This window comes from Theropithecus gelada, chromosome 15, assembly GCF_003255815.1.
Source record: "Theropithecus gelada isolate Dixy chromosome 15, Tgel_1.0, whole genome shotgun sequence".
NCBI classification, from domain to species: Eukaryota; Metazoa; Chordata; class Mammalia; order Primates; family Cercopithecidae; genus Theropithecus; species Theropithecus gelada.
Genome location: NC_037683.1, coordinates 77532324 through 77550269, shown reverse-complemented (window position 1 = coordinate 77550269; position 17946 = coordinate 77532324). Strand labels below are relative to the sequence as shown.

Here is a 17946-nt window from a genome sequence, read left to right as displayed (position 1 = left end):
TGTTCCTAATTAGCGAAACTTTAAAACCCTGTTGATCTTTCTGTCTTCTACATTGGGCGCTCTTAGGCCACTGACAGGAACACTGTTTGAACCCTAATTGTTGCTATCAGTCTCCGTAAGCGCAGGTCTCTCAGTGACCTATGACTCTGGGGATTGGGGTGCGCGTATCCTTAAACCCGCGCGAACGCCACCGGCTCAGCGTGGAAAACTATTTCTAATCCCTAGTTTGCGTCTCTGAGCTTTAACTCCCCCACACTCTCAAGCGCCCGGTTTCTCCCCGTCTCTCGCCTGCGAGCAAAGTTCCTATGGCATCCACTTACCAGGTAACCGGGATTTCCACAACAAAGCCCGGTGTGCGGGTCCCTTCCGCCGGCCAGCCAGCGCGAGTGACAGCGGGCGGCCAGCCCTGGCGAGGAGTAACTTGGGGCTCCAGCCCTTCAGCGCGCTCCGCGGGCTTTGCCTCCTTCGGAAATGAAAACCCCCATCCAAGCCGGGGGACGGAGCGCGGAAACCCGGCCCAAGTGCCGTGTGTGCGCGCGCGTCTGCGAGGGCAGCGGCGGCAGGGGGAGGAGGAGGCAGAGGCGGGGCGGCTGGACCCTCGGCATCAGCTCATTCTCCCCTGCTACACACATACACACGCAAATAATGTTTCTAAAAAGTTGAGTTGCGACTTTGTGCCTCGCCTGTCCTGTTCATCCTTGTCCTGGGCCGGGGAATGCTTCTGGGGGCCGACCCCGGGATGCTGGCTAATTGCTGCAGGCGGCTTCCGTCGCCGGTGCGACCCTGGACGGCCGCGGACGGCTTACAAGGGGTCCCGGGAGGGGCAGTGGCCGCAGCACTCGGCGCCGGTGCCCGTGCGCGCCGCGCTCTGGGCTGCCCGGGCGGCGCAGTGTGGACGCGGCTGCAGGGAGAGGGGAAGGGGGAAGAGGGAGGGAGGAAGGCGGCCCGGCGAGGAGTGTGGATGTGTGTGCGGCCGCAAGGGCCGGCCTGCAGCCAGCTGCTTCCTGAGTGTGAGCGCCGGAGGGGGAGGGGGAAGAGTGGGGGCGGGCTCGCTGGTCACTAGGCTGGCCAATTCGAAGGCTGAGCTTGTGTCTCCCTCTTGACGCGTACACACACACACACACACACACACAAACTCACACTCCCAGTAAGCCAGAAGTCGAGGAATTCCAGAATTCCAGAACAGGGTAATAGCAGGGAGACACTTCGCCTTCTTCCTGGCCTTATTTGTTAAACTGACTTTTATTTTAACATGAAAAGATGTTAGTGTTTAGCCAGGATTTGATGTCAGGTCATAAAAAAATAAATAAACAACAACAAAAAAAAATCCGGTAGTAACACAGAGAGAATAACACAGTGAAAAATGGCAAAAGGGTTGCTTTGAAATTTGGGATCGGGGCCGGGCGCGGTGGCTCAAGCCTGTAATCCCAGCACTTTGGGAGGCCGAGATGGGCGGATCACGAGGTCAGGAGATCGAGACCATCCTGGCTAACACGGTGAAACCCCGTCTCTACTAAGAAATACAAAAAAAAATAGCCGGGCGAGGTGGCAGCGCCTGTAGTCCCAGCTACTCGGGAGGCTGAGGCCGGAGAATGGTGTGAACCCAGGAGGCGGAGCTTGCAGTGAGCTGAGATCCGGCCACTGCACTCCAGCCTGGGCGACAGAGCCAGACTCCGTCTCAAAAAAAAAAAAAAAAAAAAAAAAGAAATTTGGGATCGGATGCACATAACAACTTCGAAACTGGATAGGTAAAGCACTAAGGAAGCGTTTGGCATCTTTTCCAAGCATAGGCAGGGAAGAGAGGAAGGTGATGGAAGTGTTGGAAGGGTATAAAATTCCTAACACAGGCAGTTAGGAATGGAGGTATATTCCCTGCATATGTGGCACTTTATGAATTCAACATCCTCAGCCTTAAACCCCACCTAAGCTCTGACCCACCATCCCTTCTGCTTGTGTTGATCAGAGCCCTCAAAAGGTTGTTACAAGAAAGTCTACTTTTAGTAGTTCATCACATGTGTTGCCACAGATGCAAGGACTTCCATCTTGGGAATCTAGGTATGTAATGCACACAATAGTTGAGAGTATTTTTCACCCTCATGAATTAAATGAGTGAGGATGCCACCAGATACTTTTAGAATTTCACAAGTCCTTATATTCTATTCTATTGTTCCTACTCCAATATAAATTAGCAATCAGGTAGTAGATGCTTTGATCAAGATAGAAGTCCTCAAGGACACAAATGACTTACCCCAGAAAGCCAAAACTAAAAGACTGTTGGCAGTTTTCATTTATCTAATTTCAGTGGGAATATTACTAGGTTTGGTCTATATCCATGATATTAACATAACCAAAAGAAGCCTGGTTTCCACAGTACTTTTTCTTTTCTTTTCCTTCTCCTCGGGACACAAACTCATCAGAATATTAATCACCAGAATATTTGTCAGCAGAAGTAGGGGAAGAAAAATAATAAGAGTTTAGGATATGTCATTCTGTCAATTTTCCAGTTTCTCTCTGTTCATCTCTTTTAAATACAAGTATCCAGGCCCAAGATTGGCAATAGATGGGCTCAACCACACATAAGAAAAGAAAATACTCATAAAATGAAGCATGCAGCAACATCACAAAAACAAAGAAACCAAGTGGTGGAAATTGCCATGACTATTCCATTGTGGCTAGTTATTGCAACATGCCTGACATTCACATAAAAACTCTTCCTCATTAACTCCAGCCTTCAGGAACAGAGCAAGATGGGAACACTAACCCTTCAATGCATCATGGGAACTTCTGTTCATCAGATTCTTGTGCTGTACAACAACTGCTCCCCAGGAACAAGACAAGCCTGGGTGGAGGCTGCAGAAAACCTTTCCAATGTCCCTTAAATATCATTTCAAATACAATGGTTTTGATGCATAGACTGGTATCCTAGGGGCTTGCAGAGCTTCTAAAACTTCCCAAATGATGGGAACAGCTTAGCTGGAAAAGAAAAAATATATAGTGCTACACCCAACTTTAATCAATGGCTCATGGAAAAAAACACTGGGAAAGTTATGAGTCATTGACCTGGAGATCCCCAAAATCTCTTCATTTATAAGAGCCCAAGAGTGGGAATGTCATTTTATTTAGGTGTGATTTTCATGAACATGTAACATTCCTAAAATATTTACCACTAAAGAGGTATAGTGCTTTGGTTGGATTTTTTTCTTTTCTTTTCTTTTCTTTTCTGGCCAAGAATGTAGATCTGCAATGTTCTTATATTCCATGGGTTATAGTAAAAATGCAGTTGTTGTTGTACCAATACAACCCTGGAGTGACTCAGAATGAGATCTGTACCTCTTCTGGGCTGAATTGGTCAGCAGGGGTGAGGGGAGAGTGGTAATGAGAGACAGTGAGAAAGGAAATCATGTAGTTCGGAAATGATACTCTCCCCTACCCATGAGCTCTCCATTGTGCTTAGGAATCATACTCTGGCAGCCCTTCAGCCAGATAGGTGGGAACTGCAGCCCAGTCTGTATCTTCCCTCTCTAGAGACCTGTGTTGTATGTGCCTCAACCGCTGACTCAGAGCAGCTGACTCAGCAGACAGGCCCCTGCTGCCAGCTCCAGTCCAGTTCTCATTCATTTGAGAAATATTCAGTGAGTACATACTCTGTCCAAGTATTGGGACTAAAGGAATTAACACGTGTATGCATTCTACATGTGAGGATATTATGGAAAACTTTTTGCCCAGTGTCTCAGTTATAGCAAACCCTCAAGAAATGAGGACTCTCTCCATATATTACCTTGTCTAATCCTCAAAACAATTGTATGAGGTGGATATGGATAATCTCCTATTTAGAAGCCAAGAAGTTGAAGCTCAGTAAACAGTTAAAGAGAGTCAGAGACAGAGCCAGATATGCCAGTTTAGAAGCCCCAAGTTCAATCAACATTACTGTACTACAAAATAATTGTGCATGCCCTTTGAATGTGTATAAAACATATTGCAGGTGTATAAAGTGCAAAGCATCTTGTGATCAATGTTGGATGAGCACAGTGAAGTTTGTAGGGAGTGTGGAGGAGGCACGAATAATTTCCTGCAATATGACATGGTAGCTTGGCTGTTTGAGCTGGACTTCAAAGAATGAGTAGCGAACTGATAAGCAGGGGAGACCATTTCAAGTAGAAGAATCAGCATCAGAAGGGGCACAGAAGGCATAAGTCCTGCATGGCAAGCAGCTCACTCAAAGCTAGAGTACAAAATAGAAACATCCACAGTCTCATGGCAATGAAACCCTCCAGAAGGAACATCCTAACAGCAAAACTTCAGAACTGTTATTTGAGTCACTTTGAGTGCTCTGACAGTAAACTACTTACAAACTTGCAAAGAACTATGATCAGAGTCCTACTCCCATAAAGTGTCCATGAAAAGAAACAAGGTTGAACCCCAAAATGCAGAGAAATTGAGCTAATAGCACCAGTGATAGTATGCCTAGCTATTAAAACACAGACGCATACACATACACACACACACACACACACACACACACAAGCTGGCAAGAGTCCAGTTACGTAGAAATGCAGTGGAAAAAGTTAGTGTTTGCCAACTTTAAGAGGGGGAACTAAATGTGTAAAATGGAAAATTTCCATTTTCCTTTCCTGTGTGAGTAGTACAAATAGTGGAATGCAGCAAATTTCACATTATGTTATCAGTGTGTGATATATTAAGAAAACTTAAGCTGATTTTTCTACTAATTTGTCACAAATATGTTCAGCCCAGACTCTTTGCCTCACATACACATCAGTGATATAATTTTTATTAAAAAATTGTTATTTACACCTATCACATTCACAACATCATACCTCTTTTCCTTTCTAAAGTCAAAGCTGTAAATATTTTATTCCATACAATATCTCTCAATCTTGTCTAATTGGTGAAATGTTTCTTCCTTTTTTATACAAACCAAGCTGAGATGTACCTAAAATTCAGAGAAAGGTTGATGAAGTATTCCTTGACATATTACTTAGGTATATCTACAAAGAGCTTACCATAACAAACATAAATTCATAGATATATACAATATTCCACAGGCAGCCAGTTATTCTTTCACAATTTAACATCTATGCTGGCCAACTATATGTGATGTTGTAAAATTAATTACCTAATCCCAATGCTATCTTATCTATAACTGCCTTCTATAAGTGCCTCTTAATGACCATAACTTACTTTTCTTCATATGCCTTTCATGGCCTCGAAATAGTACTGGGCACTAGTAAGTAACTAATGCTAATCTAATAAATGGATTAATTAATGAGAGAATGAAAGAATGGTTTCTTTACCTTCAGAGATGATAAATAATACAACTAATTATTACATATGTGTATAATCATTTCAGTGTTCCAAAAGAGGCTAACAGATGCTCTTTGAATGTGTGCAAAGCACATTACAAGTATACAAAGTACAAGGCATCTTGTTATCAATGTCAGATGAGCACAGTTAGTGTGTAGGGAGTATGAAAGAGGCAGGAATGATTTCTTACACTGTGATATGAAGTAGCTTTCTGTACCCCTAGGCTTTTTATTATAAACTGAAGATTTAAATATTACCTCCTATTTCTTGAAGAAAATTCAATTTCTTTGAAGAAAATTCAAAGACTTTATGCAATGCTTAGAGTAAGGAGGAGAGCCGGTCTGTGCCCTGCTCCAGTGACCCTTTCCTGTCTGACACCCACTACTAAACCAGGTCATTTGCATCATACCCTGAATTCTAGCCTCAAAATAAAAATATATACTTAAATAATGGGGAGAAAAGGGAAGAAAAGAAATGGAAAATAGGGAATTAGGGTGCAGAGAAGGCGAATTATTTAAAAACTAGTGGAAGTGAAGAAGGCAGCACAGCACTGGTACATCAGGATAATTGAGAGCAACGAGTTAGTTTGGGGCAGAATTAAGCTCTGGAACAAAAGTAATTCAGTGGCTTTTCAGACTCCTCCCCAACTTACCTCGAGTCTTAGATATACCTGCAAAGGGGGTTGAAGAAACTCAGAGATTTTCCACAAATCCTAACTTCTCACAATGTTAAAAGCACACAGGAGATTTTCACATGTATACACATTTCTTTTCTTGTTTAACTCTATACAGCAGGGAAGAGTGTCATTTTATTGTCCATGGAACAAATGACCAGTTGCCCCCAAAGCAGACCTGCCCCGGGTAAGAGTGTTGACTTCCTTCAGGCTGGAGGCACTGCTCTAAGTTCATGATCTACATTTTTTTCACTTCATTCTCACAACATCCGAATCAGGTAAGATCTAGCACAACTTCCATTTTACAGATGAGAAAACAGAGGCAGAGAGAGGTGGAATATCTGCCCACTGTCACCCAACTCATGTGGGACTAGCCAAACTTCTACCTATTAGCCATTGCTCTATTATCTTTTCAGGGTGGGAAACCCTGCTTCCACCAGACAATTATTTGTTTATTCACTCAGGCAGGTGGTATGTTGGAAGAAGAGTGGACTTTGGAATCAGAAATCCTGGAATCCCAACTTCACCACTAACCGAGAGACCTTGAGCTGGTTCCTAAACCACGGGGAACTTCAATTCCACTACATCAGTTATTGCAAAGGTTGAATGGGAATTGTGACACTGGCCAGCACACATGTAAAACCAGGGGCATCCCCTATTGATAAGGAGCCCAGCCCAAGATCTTCAGGGGAAATTGATCCCAGCTCCAGCTCCACTGATGGGCTTGGTGATTCAGAGAGGAATCTCACTCCCTTGGTCAAAGTGAATGGCTCATAAATCTGGGCCTAAGTCAATCCGTGCAAGACATTCTCCTGGCTATAGGGATTGGTTAAAAAATGGGCATGTAACCCAGTTTGGGCTAAATGAGATGTGAGCAGGAAAGTTATTTGATAGCTTCTGAAGAAGGTAACTTCTCTTCTTTCTAGAGAGCTGCTGGAGAGGTAGCCTTTTCTCCTCTATGTGTTGTGGAGAGAAAAAAAAAAAAGTGAAACTGATTTCCTCTCAGCCTACACAGAAGGCTCACACTTGGTGAAGGGAAGGATGGAGAAGATTACAGAGAATAGCCCTGATGGAACCACACTTAATTTCTACCTGACCTCTTAACTTTTTCATTTGTACGAGTTACTAAATGCCTTTTAATTTCTAAACAAATAATTACAGCAACTTATAGAAGTACCTAAGGTATTAAGGCACCATCATGAATACAAAGATAAGCAAGACAAACTTCAAGGGGCTCACCACCTAATAAATATTATATTTAGCTTTTATGACATCATTTTAGTCTTTTTTTGTTGTTTTTTGTTTTTGTTTCTAAATAGGGTCTTGCTTTGTCACCCAAGCTGTAATGCAGTAGTGTGATCATAGCTCACTACAACCTCGACCTCCTGGGCTCAAGTGATCCTCTTGCCTCAGCCTCCTAAGGAGCTGGGACTACAGGTGCATGCCCTCATTTTGTTTATTTTTGTAGAGGCAGGGGGGTCTCGCTATGTTGCCCAGGTTGTGGGTTTTTCAAGTAAAGTTATGGCTCATACTCTCTTCAGGACCCTCCTACCATTTGGTCAGTTTGATATTATGCAAGAGAAATTCCATTTCTCCAGTAGTTACACAATGCCCCCTTTCAGACCAGCTAGTCAACCCTGTGAGGGTCAGATAGAGTAGTTTATCCATTTGGTTGTCAGACAACTGCCTCGAACATCCAGGCCATTTCTACATGTTCTCAGTTACTGGTTAACAAATATTGCCCCAGAATTCAGCATCTAATAGGAAATACATTCATTTCCAAATTCCTACTGAAATTGGATTTTTCTCATTCCTAGATAAAATGGAGACACCCAGATTTTCCTGGAATGGCATTCAGAAATAGAGAAGGAATCATAGAGACATGTCTGCCCAGCCATCTCTGAGTCTCATGCCTTTTTGCTGTTGCTGCTGTTATTACTCCTACCTTGGAAAGTTTCAGTTCATCCTTGAATATCCTCCCCACCCCCATGCTTTTCTGTCTTCTGTTTCATAACTAAATGCCATTTGAAACTCTAGCTATAGATACTCCTGCTGATATAAGCAACAGGGGCAGAGAGTCCTTAGATTCTAGACTGAATTTAGGCCCCAGCAGTTAGACAATGGGAACTTGATAATAACGATGTTATCTCAGCAGATTGCATAAGTCAGAAATGTTCTCCCTGTCACTGCTTTCTTTTTCCTTCCAGCAAGAAGTGGATATTAAGGAGAAAGTGAAGGTGGCAAGTTATGAGTGATCAGTTTAAGACACAGTTTAGTTATGGCAATGATAACAACTCAGATTTATTAGGGGCTTATTATGTGCCAGGCTGAGCAAAGTATTTAAGACACTTGATCTCATTTAATTCTCACAGTATAGGGGCTAATGAGTGGTAGAGGTGACAGTAGGACCCAGCCTCACTTGGCTCAAGGGCACACACTCTTAGCTGTAATACTCTACTGCCTCCATAAAGTATGCTTATTGTAATACATGTTGATGAGATAGGTGATAAACATAATTTATGTAAAAATTAAGAACAAGATATATGGTATAAATTATATATGTAATGACCTGTTTATATGACACTCCTGTGATACTGAACTTCTTATAGTTCCTCAAAGCCTGCTTTGCAAACTTTCCAGAGCCTCCGAGCCTGCTGTTTTATCTACACAGAATGATCTTTACTATCCACCTCCTCTTACTCTAAAGCTTTCTCTGATAGGGAGAATAATGTGCCCCCCCATGCCCCAACAACAACAAAAAAATCCACATCCTAACTCCTGGAACCTATGAATATGTTAGATTACATGGCAAAAGGGACTTAAGGCTGCAGACAGAATTAAGCTTGCTAATTAGTTGCCCTTAAAGTAGGGAGACTATCCCGGACTATGCAAGTGAGCCCTGGATTAGGGATGTGGTAGTCAGGGAAGCAGAACCATAGACAGACTATGTTACTGGGTTTGAAGGTGTAGGAAGGAGCTATTAACCAAGGAATGTGGGCAGCTCTAGAAGCTGGAAAAGGCAATGGAATAATTCCTTCCTAGAGCTTCCAGAAAGGCATGCAGCCCTGCCACACCTTGATCTTAATCCAAGGAAACCTGTGTTAGACTTGTATACTACAAAACTGTAAGATACAATTGCGGGTTGTTTAGGATGCTATTTAGGGTAATTTGTGACAGCAGCAATGCACTTTCTCAACTTTCCTCTCTCCCTTCTCCCCCAGACCCAAACACTGCTGGCTCTCAGCTCCCACAGAACACTGTCCTGATAGTATTTAATGCTATTGATACTATCTGGGGCCTGGCCATGTATATCCCATCCTTCCCTTAGCTTCTTCAGGAGCATTGTGGCTTGGTATCACCACCCACCTGAGAGCCTTAACCCTGCCACCACCCACTTTCTGCTGCAAGGACAGGCACTGTGAAGTGAAAGGACCCACAGCCCTTGAACTGCAAGGAACAGAAAAGGCAGGAGAAAGAGGATGTAAGAGGAGAGCAGCAGGGGCATGCAGGAAGGAGGAGGATAAAGGGATTACCAGAGGAGAGGAGGTGAGAAAACACAGAGAGGGAAGGAATGAAGGGGGAAGACATGGTCAAAGAAGAGGAAAAAGAAGGGCGGGCGCTGGAGGAGGACACAGAAGTTAGGGTGGCAACGAAGAGGAGAAGGGAGAATGAAGAAAAGGAACCTTGTTCTGCCCCCACCCATCTCCCACCTGAACACCCTCTCCTCCCTCCTCCCTGAAATCTCCCCCAGCCGTGAGTATCCAGTCCTAGTGCCTCTTCCTTGCAGTGGCTGTCAGCGCTGGGTACACTTTAGAATACCCGGAGAAACTTGCCAGGCCCCACCCCACCCCCCCACCCCCACCCCCGCCAGAGATTCTTACTTAATCAGCCTGGATAGGATCTAGGCATCAGGACTTTTTATAAGCTTCCTAGGAGACAAATGGGCAGCCAGGGTGAAGAACCATTGTCATAAAGCCCTTTTTGATCTCTTTGTCCCACCTGGGATGGCTCCTACAGTCAAACTCAGAGCCCTCATGTAGGTCTCACACTTGCCAGCTGGAGAGACTGAACTGATACAATTTTAGAACCCAGACCCCAGAACCAAACTGCTGGGATTTAGTCCTGACTCCACATTTAATAGCTGAGCAACTTTCGGGCAGTCACTTAAGCTCTTTGTGCCTGTCTCTCTATCTGCAAAAGGAGAATGAATATAGTCAGGTGTTTGCCTTACAGCATTGTTTTGGAGACTGAGTTAATATTTGTTAAGTGCTTAGAACAGTGGCTGCCACACATAATGTATGATAAAAGCATTTTTTTAGATAAAACAAAATCAGCCTGCATCATCTCCGAATTGTTACTCTATCTTGTCAAGCTGTTTAACCTTTTGTGTACATGCCCGTGCCCGGTTTACAACTGCCCTCTTCTGTCATTCCCACCACACCAAAGCCATTGCTGTCTGCATCATAGGCACTCACAGTCTGTTAAGTGAACAAAGAAGAAGCAAGAAATAATTCCAAAATATATATAACCTGTTCATTAAAATTAAGACTTGGCTGTGAGTTAATACTTTAAAAAAAAAAAAGTCGTTTAAACAATTTCCACTTATGAACAAAGGTCTTAGGCAGTGGTTGGGATGGGGGGAGCACAGTATAAGTAACAGGAGATGTGTGGCACAAGGAAGAGTCCTGAGTGGTTCTCAAATTGGACAATTCTGATATCTAACTGAGGTTACAGAAGGTCATAAAGTAGGCTGAAGAAAGAAGAGAGGTAGAAGTTCTGAAAAAATACCCAGGTCAGAGGAATAAAAGGCCACAAAAGGCAAACTTACTACTTTATCATTGTGCCTAAGGCAGGCCCAGTCTACATTTCTATTTTGATGACTGATTTGCATACACACTCATATACATTTTAACTCTGAAAGTAGAAGTTCCATATGTGTTTTATTTACTCTCATTTATTTTTTATCTTTACCAGTTGGCCTATTTTTTTTTCTTCGCATGACATCAGGAGATCATCATTGCAACAAGCAACTCAGCTTAGAAGCGCTGGGATAACTCCGAAAGAGACATTTGAGACAAGATGTAGAACTTTGTATTAGAGTACAAGAAAATTTGTAATGCACAAATTCGGCGGCCAAAAGATTTCTCTCAAAGGTATGAAAAGATGTCTGTGCTTTATTTTCAAAGAAACCAAGTAAGACATGGTCCCTGAATCACTGTCTGGACACAAACAGCATTTGGCTTTGATCTGAGTTGTTGAAAACTATGACCAATTTATCCTGAGGATGCCAAACCATCAGAGAATGTTTTTAAGTCTGGATTTCCATATCAGGATTCTGCTACACACTTTTTCTCTTCATTTCACATTACATAGGGCCAACCCAAAATAGTACTTCCAACAATGGATGTAGTTGGTATGATAATTCCACATCTAGTTATGGGCAAGGGGTAGATGGGCCTTTTTCTTACTGACATGCTCATGTGGCCAACGAAATATAGATAAAAATATAATTAAACAGTAAATGGAATTATTTGATATAATCCCGCTCTATACTGTATTGATAGACTTCTTAGGCAGACTCAGCCAGTTTTCAAGTGAATGGGGAATACGGAAAATTTCATAAACTCGCTTGTCAAATGAACGTGCCCCAGTGTGCCTCTCCAATCTACCTGAGTCACACCTGCTGCCGGCCTTCTTCCTGCTCTCCACCTGGTCCAAGAAGAGTCACTGCCGATTTTTTGAACTTCATTTGCAAACCTAAACCCCAAATATATCCGTTAGTTTCAATGCCGAATCACATTTGCAGTGCCCCTTCCTGCCTCCAAAGCTAAACTATATGTGTGTGAAGGTGCAGACACAGGGGCAACAGATCCAGTCCCATGAGGACATGCACCAGCCATCTTGCAAGCATGTGCGACACACCAAGGACCTCCTACAATGAGCCAATCACCCAGGATTATCCGCTTTTGGGTCTCAGTAGGATTTTTTGGGAAGGTGATGAGGACTTGATCAGCACATACAGTCTCTGAAGCACTTTCCACTCTGCCCACATCCTTCTGAAATAAGTAAATGGGGGTGGTGATGTTGATGTTTTACACTTCTCTACAATTTAGGGCATCTAAATCACCCAAAGGTAGGTATTTGTCTAAAATCATAGTCTGAAGCTAGAGATTTGGACCCATTCTGCATTCAGGGTGCATCTTCAGATTTCAATACAGACAAGGTGTAGAGGATTTGGAGGGCAGTGCGCAACTTCTAAGGATGGAAACTTTATAGAAGTGCCTAATCCTAAAGCTAGAGTGTCTTTGCAGGAGTTCTTAATGCTAAGGAGTCTGTGGATAGAAGTGGATACCTTTTGGCCAGGCCTGGTGGCTGATGCCTGTAATCCCAACACTTTGGGAGGCCGAGGCAGGCAGATCACTTGAGCCCCAGAGTTCAAGACCAGCCTGGCCAAGATGGCAAAACCCCGTCTCTACTAAAAATACAAAAATTAGCCAGGCATTGTGGCACATGCTTGTAATCCCAGCAACTTGGGAGGCTGAGGCAAAAGAATCACTTGAACTGGAGAGGTGGAGGTTGCAGTGAGCGGAGATAGCACCACTACACTCCAGCCTGGGTGGCAGAGCAAGACTCTGTCTCAAAAAAGTAACTAAATAAATATAAAGTGTTTACCTTTTGTAATCCCATGTATTTCATTTTAGACCTTATTATGAGAAGCAGTCCACAAGCTTCACCAGACTCCCAAAGGAATCCATTCCACGGTAAGTTACTGACCCCTGAAACTGTCAGGGCCCACTCCCCCTCCCTCCCAAGCCAGAATAACTCCACACCCAGACACCAGATCTGCATCCCCCCAACTCCTACCCCTACCCTGACTTCCACCGTCTGTGTTCCCCAACAGCAACATGGTGGCCCTGACCCTCCTGCATCAGACTTATCACTGCCCCCGTCTTTTAGAGTCACCTCCCCTGCCTTCTATAAAACACTGTCTTGTCCTGGGAGTTTGGGTTGTATGTTTAAAGACTGTCAGCAGTGGCCGTCTGACAGGGGAGCAGGGGAGGTGGTTAGGTGACAGGAATTTGGTTCCATGATGTCTTCATTTTTAGAGTAAGCCCATTTTACTTAAATGATCAAGAAAACAGAAAAGATCTTTTAAAAATCTATTCTTCTTGTAAGTGGAAACTACATGATGAGAACACACGTACACAAAGAGAAGAACTACAGACACTGGGGTCTACTTGAGGGTGGAGAGTGGGAGTAGGGAGAGGAGCAGAGAAAAATAACTATTGGGTACGAGGCTTAGTATCTGGATCACAAAATAATCTGTACAACAAACCTGCATGACATGAGTTTACCTGTATAACAAACCTGCACATGTACATCTGAACCTAAAATAAATGTTAAAAAAAAAAAAAAAGAAAGAAACAAACAAACAAACAAACAAACTTTACATGCTGGGCGTGGTGGCTCACACCTGTAATCCCAGCACTTTGGGAGGCCAAGGCTGGCAGATCACTTGAGGTCAGGAGTTCAAGACCATCCTGGCCAACACGGCAAAACTCCATCTCTACTAAAAATACAAAGAAGAGCCAGGTGGTGGTGCGCACCTGGAATCCCAGCTACTGGGGAGGCTGGGGCAGGAGAACCACTTGAACCGGGGAGTGGGAGGTTGCAGTGAGCTGAGATCGCACCACTGCACTCCAGCCTGGGAGACTGAGTGAGACTTTGTCTCAAAAAAAAAAAAAGGAAAAAAAAAAAGAAACTTTCCAATTGTACACATACACAGGCACCCATATGAGCATGCATGTACATACATGCAAATTTTGCCAATAAATTATTTTCAGTGTAGTTATACATATGAAAAACAGATCTGCTCTTCCTCCCAATTTCTTCTTGATCGTGCTTGCATTCCTTGTCCTCCTCTCTTCACCTGACCGTGCTGTTACCTTAGGCCTCTTCTATTCTTTCCCTCTCTGTTTTATGGCTCTGCTCACATCACTGTGGCTTAGTGGAACTGAAGGAGGCCTTGGGGCAGGTGGAGCTGGGTATGCCAGCCCTGAGGGCTGTGTCTCCAGCCAGATCATTTAATCTCTGCTTCTCAGTTTACTCATCCATAGGAAGAGCTAACATTTTGCAGGTGCTTACTCAGGCCAGGCATGTTACATATATTAGTTCATTTAATCCTCACAATAACACTATGAGGTTGGTAACATTAGCCCACATGCACACACTGAGGTATAGAAAAATTAAATCACTTCCCCAGGATAGACAATGATAGTAGCTCCTCTACTTTTTCTAGTCTTCTGGCTTCAGAGTCTGTCCTTTTAGCACTATGCTATGCTGCTTCTTTGGGGAAGAAAAAAAAAGTCTCAAACTGAATTCCACATACCTGTGTAACAGTACTCTTTTGTTGATTAGAGATAACATGGGAGGTGGAGGTTGGACATACAGAATGCCCGGCACATAGTAGGTCTAGCTGTCATCACACTCCTCTAATGAGCATCACCCTAAGCTTCCTCCGCACAACTCCATTAACTCTGGCAAGTGTGTCTGCTTCCATAGCCCACAGGAATCTTAGTTTGAGCAGCTGTCTTCTTTCTGAGCCATTGCTGCTCCCTTTTCAGCCATTCTTCTCACTGTGCCACCTCCCCCCTCCATCTCACCCTGCCTGCTTTCTGGATGTTTCTGGCATCAGCTCCCATTGTTCAGAACCCATCTCCTCCCACCACCCAACTTGAGGTCCTCAGTTCTCTCAGCCAGACCAGTTCGCTAACCTCCTCATGGGTCTGCTGGCCTCCAGTCTCTCCCCACACAAATTTGGCTGACATGCAGTTGTCAGATTAGTGGTCCTGGATGTGACTCTTTGATCTTGGACCTTGATTTTTCTCTCTGGCAGTGTCCCCTGCCCAATACTCTGTTCTTGAGTCAAAATGGACTAGTTACTAGAGTCTCCAAACACACCTTGAGTTTTACCTCTGCTGAGATGCCCTTCCTAGGCCAATCTCCCACCTTAAGATCAAGTTCCAATGCCAGCTCCTCCCGCAGCCTTCCCTGGGAGTCTCAAGTGCACTTGGACTTCCTCTCCCTTGCATTTTGCACTGGGTGTGTGTTGTGGGAGGTAGGGGATCAGTGAGCATGGTCTTTTCCACCTCTAACTGATTTATAAGGTCTTACACAGGCTTGGGCCTCAATATTTATTAAAAATATAAATGTGTAAATGGGAAAAACTGAAGTCCAGAAAGATTCACTGACAAAATCAATAAATCAGGTAGCTGAGAGATGGCATTACATAAAAATGTAGTTAGCCATATTGCCTGAGTTTAAGCCAACTCTAGCATTTATTGCTGGTGTTACCTGGGGCAAGTAACTTAACCTTTGTGTGCCTCAGTTTTCTCAGCAGCAATGTGGGAATAATAATAGTACTTATCTCATAGGATGGTCATGAGGATTAAGTGAATTAATACTTATAAAATGTTCAAAATGGTACTTAATACATTGTAAGCACTCAAATGTTAGCTAGTTGTTTTTTTTTTTCATTAATGGCAGACCCGAATTAGAATCAAGAACCCTTGACTTTCAGTCCAGTGCTCTTTCTCCCAGGCTCCATGTCTTGGCACTGTGTAGCTACCTGCCACTCAATGCTCTCTGTTTCCTCAGTGTCCTTACTCTTTGTTCAACTTCCCTACTCCATGCAAAAAAGATGCATGCACATGATATATGTTTGCATATGCATATACATTCAAGTCAATAGGTAAATACTGCTTTTTCCATTTAAGGTAGTCTAGAACTTTGATGATGCTATGTGGTCTTCAGTCAAAAAAAAAAAGAAAGAAAGTAGGGGATTCTCTGTCACCCACAGTGCAGGATAAGCCTCTTACAAGAAAAGAAACAGCTATGGAAGCTTTCATATCTTCTCTAGTTCCAAGATACTTCCACTAGCAGTTTCTGAAAAGCCACCATGACAGGTCAGAACTCACATGGAAAAGAACACTGATTTTTCTGGAGCCAGGCAGAACTGGGTTTAGATGTCAACTTTCTCATTCATTAGCTCTGGGGGTTTGGGCAAGTTCCTTTAACCTCTGTCCCTGAGCCTTCATAGGGCTGTGGGCAGAATGGATGAACCAATTTTCAAAAGGCATTAAGCTCAGTACCAGGCACCCAGCAAACCCTGCTGTTAGCTCGATTTCTTTGGGATGAGTAGTGCTGGAACTCTCAGGGATTCAGTGCTGCTGAGGGTGAAAATGGGAAGCCTCAAAAGCCAGTTTGCCAAGACCATAGCTTGTGGAGCCATTCCCTAGCCCAGCTGCTGAAGGAATATTTCCTCTCTACCCTTGTGGTCCTTCCACTCTCTCCTGCTGCTCTGTGTACTGACTCAACCAGAGTGTCTTTTCTCGGAGATACAACTCCCACCAAAGAGAAGAGAAAGAAGTCTAATTTCGGATCTCAGTTAATTTGGGAAATGGACTTTCTCACACTCAAAATCATGTGTCCCAGATGCATTTCCTAGTGAAAGAAACAAAGCTCGTCATCTTGTCAGTCTCTAGTGCACTTTTCAAGTTGACCCAACATGATATTGAGAGGACAAGCGATCATGCCTATCTCCTACACAAGAAGCCTGAGACTGAATGGTTTGCCAGGAGACTCTGGGGTCCTTACTGTTAGTATCTCAGGGCTTGATCACTCAGTCCATGTTCTAAAACTCGATATGCGATGACACTTTTCTAAATGCTCTCCATTTAATAATAAGTTTAAGTTTTATTTTTAAATAAAATGAACCTCTATTTTTTAAAGCCTTTAAATTGATTCAAACCCTTCTAAAACAGAGTTAATTCCTAAACTTCACCCTCTGCCGCCTACATGCCTTAGAAATACAACTGTCTTTAGATCTCATGTTGCAGAACCATAATTTTACATAACAGCATTCAACCAAATATTGGTTCTGTTATTTTCCGCACCAAGCCTGTTGATACTTTGGGCAATGAAAGAGTTTTCAATGGAAAACTTTTCATGGAAGACATACACTCAGAACACCTCTCTCTGTGTGGCTACATTCTCATGAACTTCCCCGTGAAACACAGTGGGGACTGCAGACAACCTCCCTGGGTCTTCTGGGGCCAACCTCTGTGAGATACCTGCTCTTAGCCAAACCAAGAGGGAGGTTCCTGGAAGGAGAAAGGTTGACTTGGGCTGTCAGTAGGTGGCGCGCATTCCCCAGCATTAACCCTGACCCTAGCTCAGAGGTACCTGGACATGTTCTTCCAGGTATGGGCTTCTAGAATGCAGACCTCTTAGACCAGAAATCTCATGTTACCTCTTGGGATGCTATTGCCCTGAAACACCAAGTTGTTCACAAAACTCTGCTACTCTAAATTTTAGAAAGGAAGCAGGATATTACGTATTGTATTTTTAAAATAAAACACATTCTTATCTGGGATGATCACAATGGAAATTTTAAATACATACATATATATGTATGTATGTATATGCCATTCCCCTTTATGAAGCATACATCACACCTCCCCTAATGCCACTGTCAGTCTATCCTCAACAAAAAAGATTTCTCCAACTTTTTCTGGTTTTGGAAGAGAGGGTAGGATTCCTACAAGCTAAATTCTAAAGAATAATCATTAAACTCATATAGCTACCTTTGCAAATCCGATGATTGCTCACATAACCCCTTCGCAGATTCTCTGATAAGGTCCCACAACTTGTTTTTTGTTTAAAATACATCTTCATTTTTTGTGGGTCCTTAACTGGACTGACTTTATTGCAAGTCAACAGATATTTTAGCAGGTCCTACTACTTGCTAGGGACAGAGTAGTACAGTAGGTCCTTAAATATCGCCATTTCATTCAACATCATTTTGTGATAACATTGATGAGAAAAACAAAATCAGTTCCTGGCCAGATCCACTGTGTGGAGTGTGTATGTTCTCCACATGTTTATATGGG

The 17946-nt window shown here is 43.4% G+C and overlaps 1 protein-coding gene across 1 annotated transcript in view; it reads right to left on the bottom strand.

Moving 5' to 3' along the window:
• Positions 1-936, bottom strand: part of GLIS3 (GLIS family zinc finger 3) — a 488814-nt gene extending 487878 nt beyond the window's left edge. The window contains exon 1 of the mRNA XM_025360354.1: positions 321-936. The gene's annotated coding sequence lies outside the window, so the exon portion shown is untranslated. The remainder of the gene's footprint in view (positions 1-320) is intronic.
• Between the last annotated feature and the right edge of the window lie 17010 nt (positions 937-17946).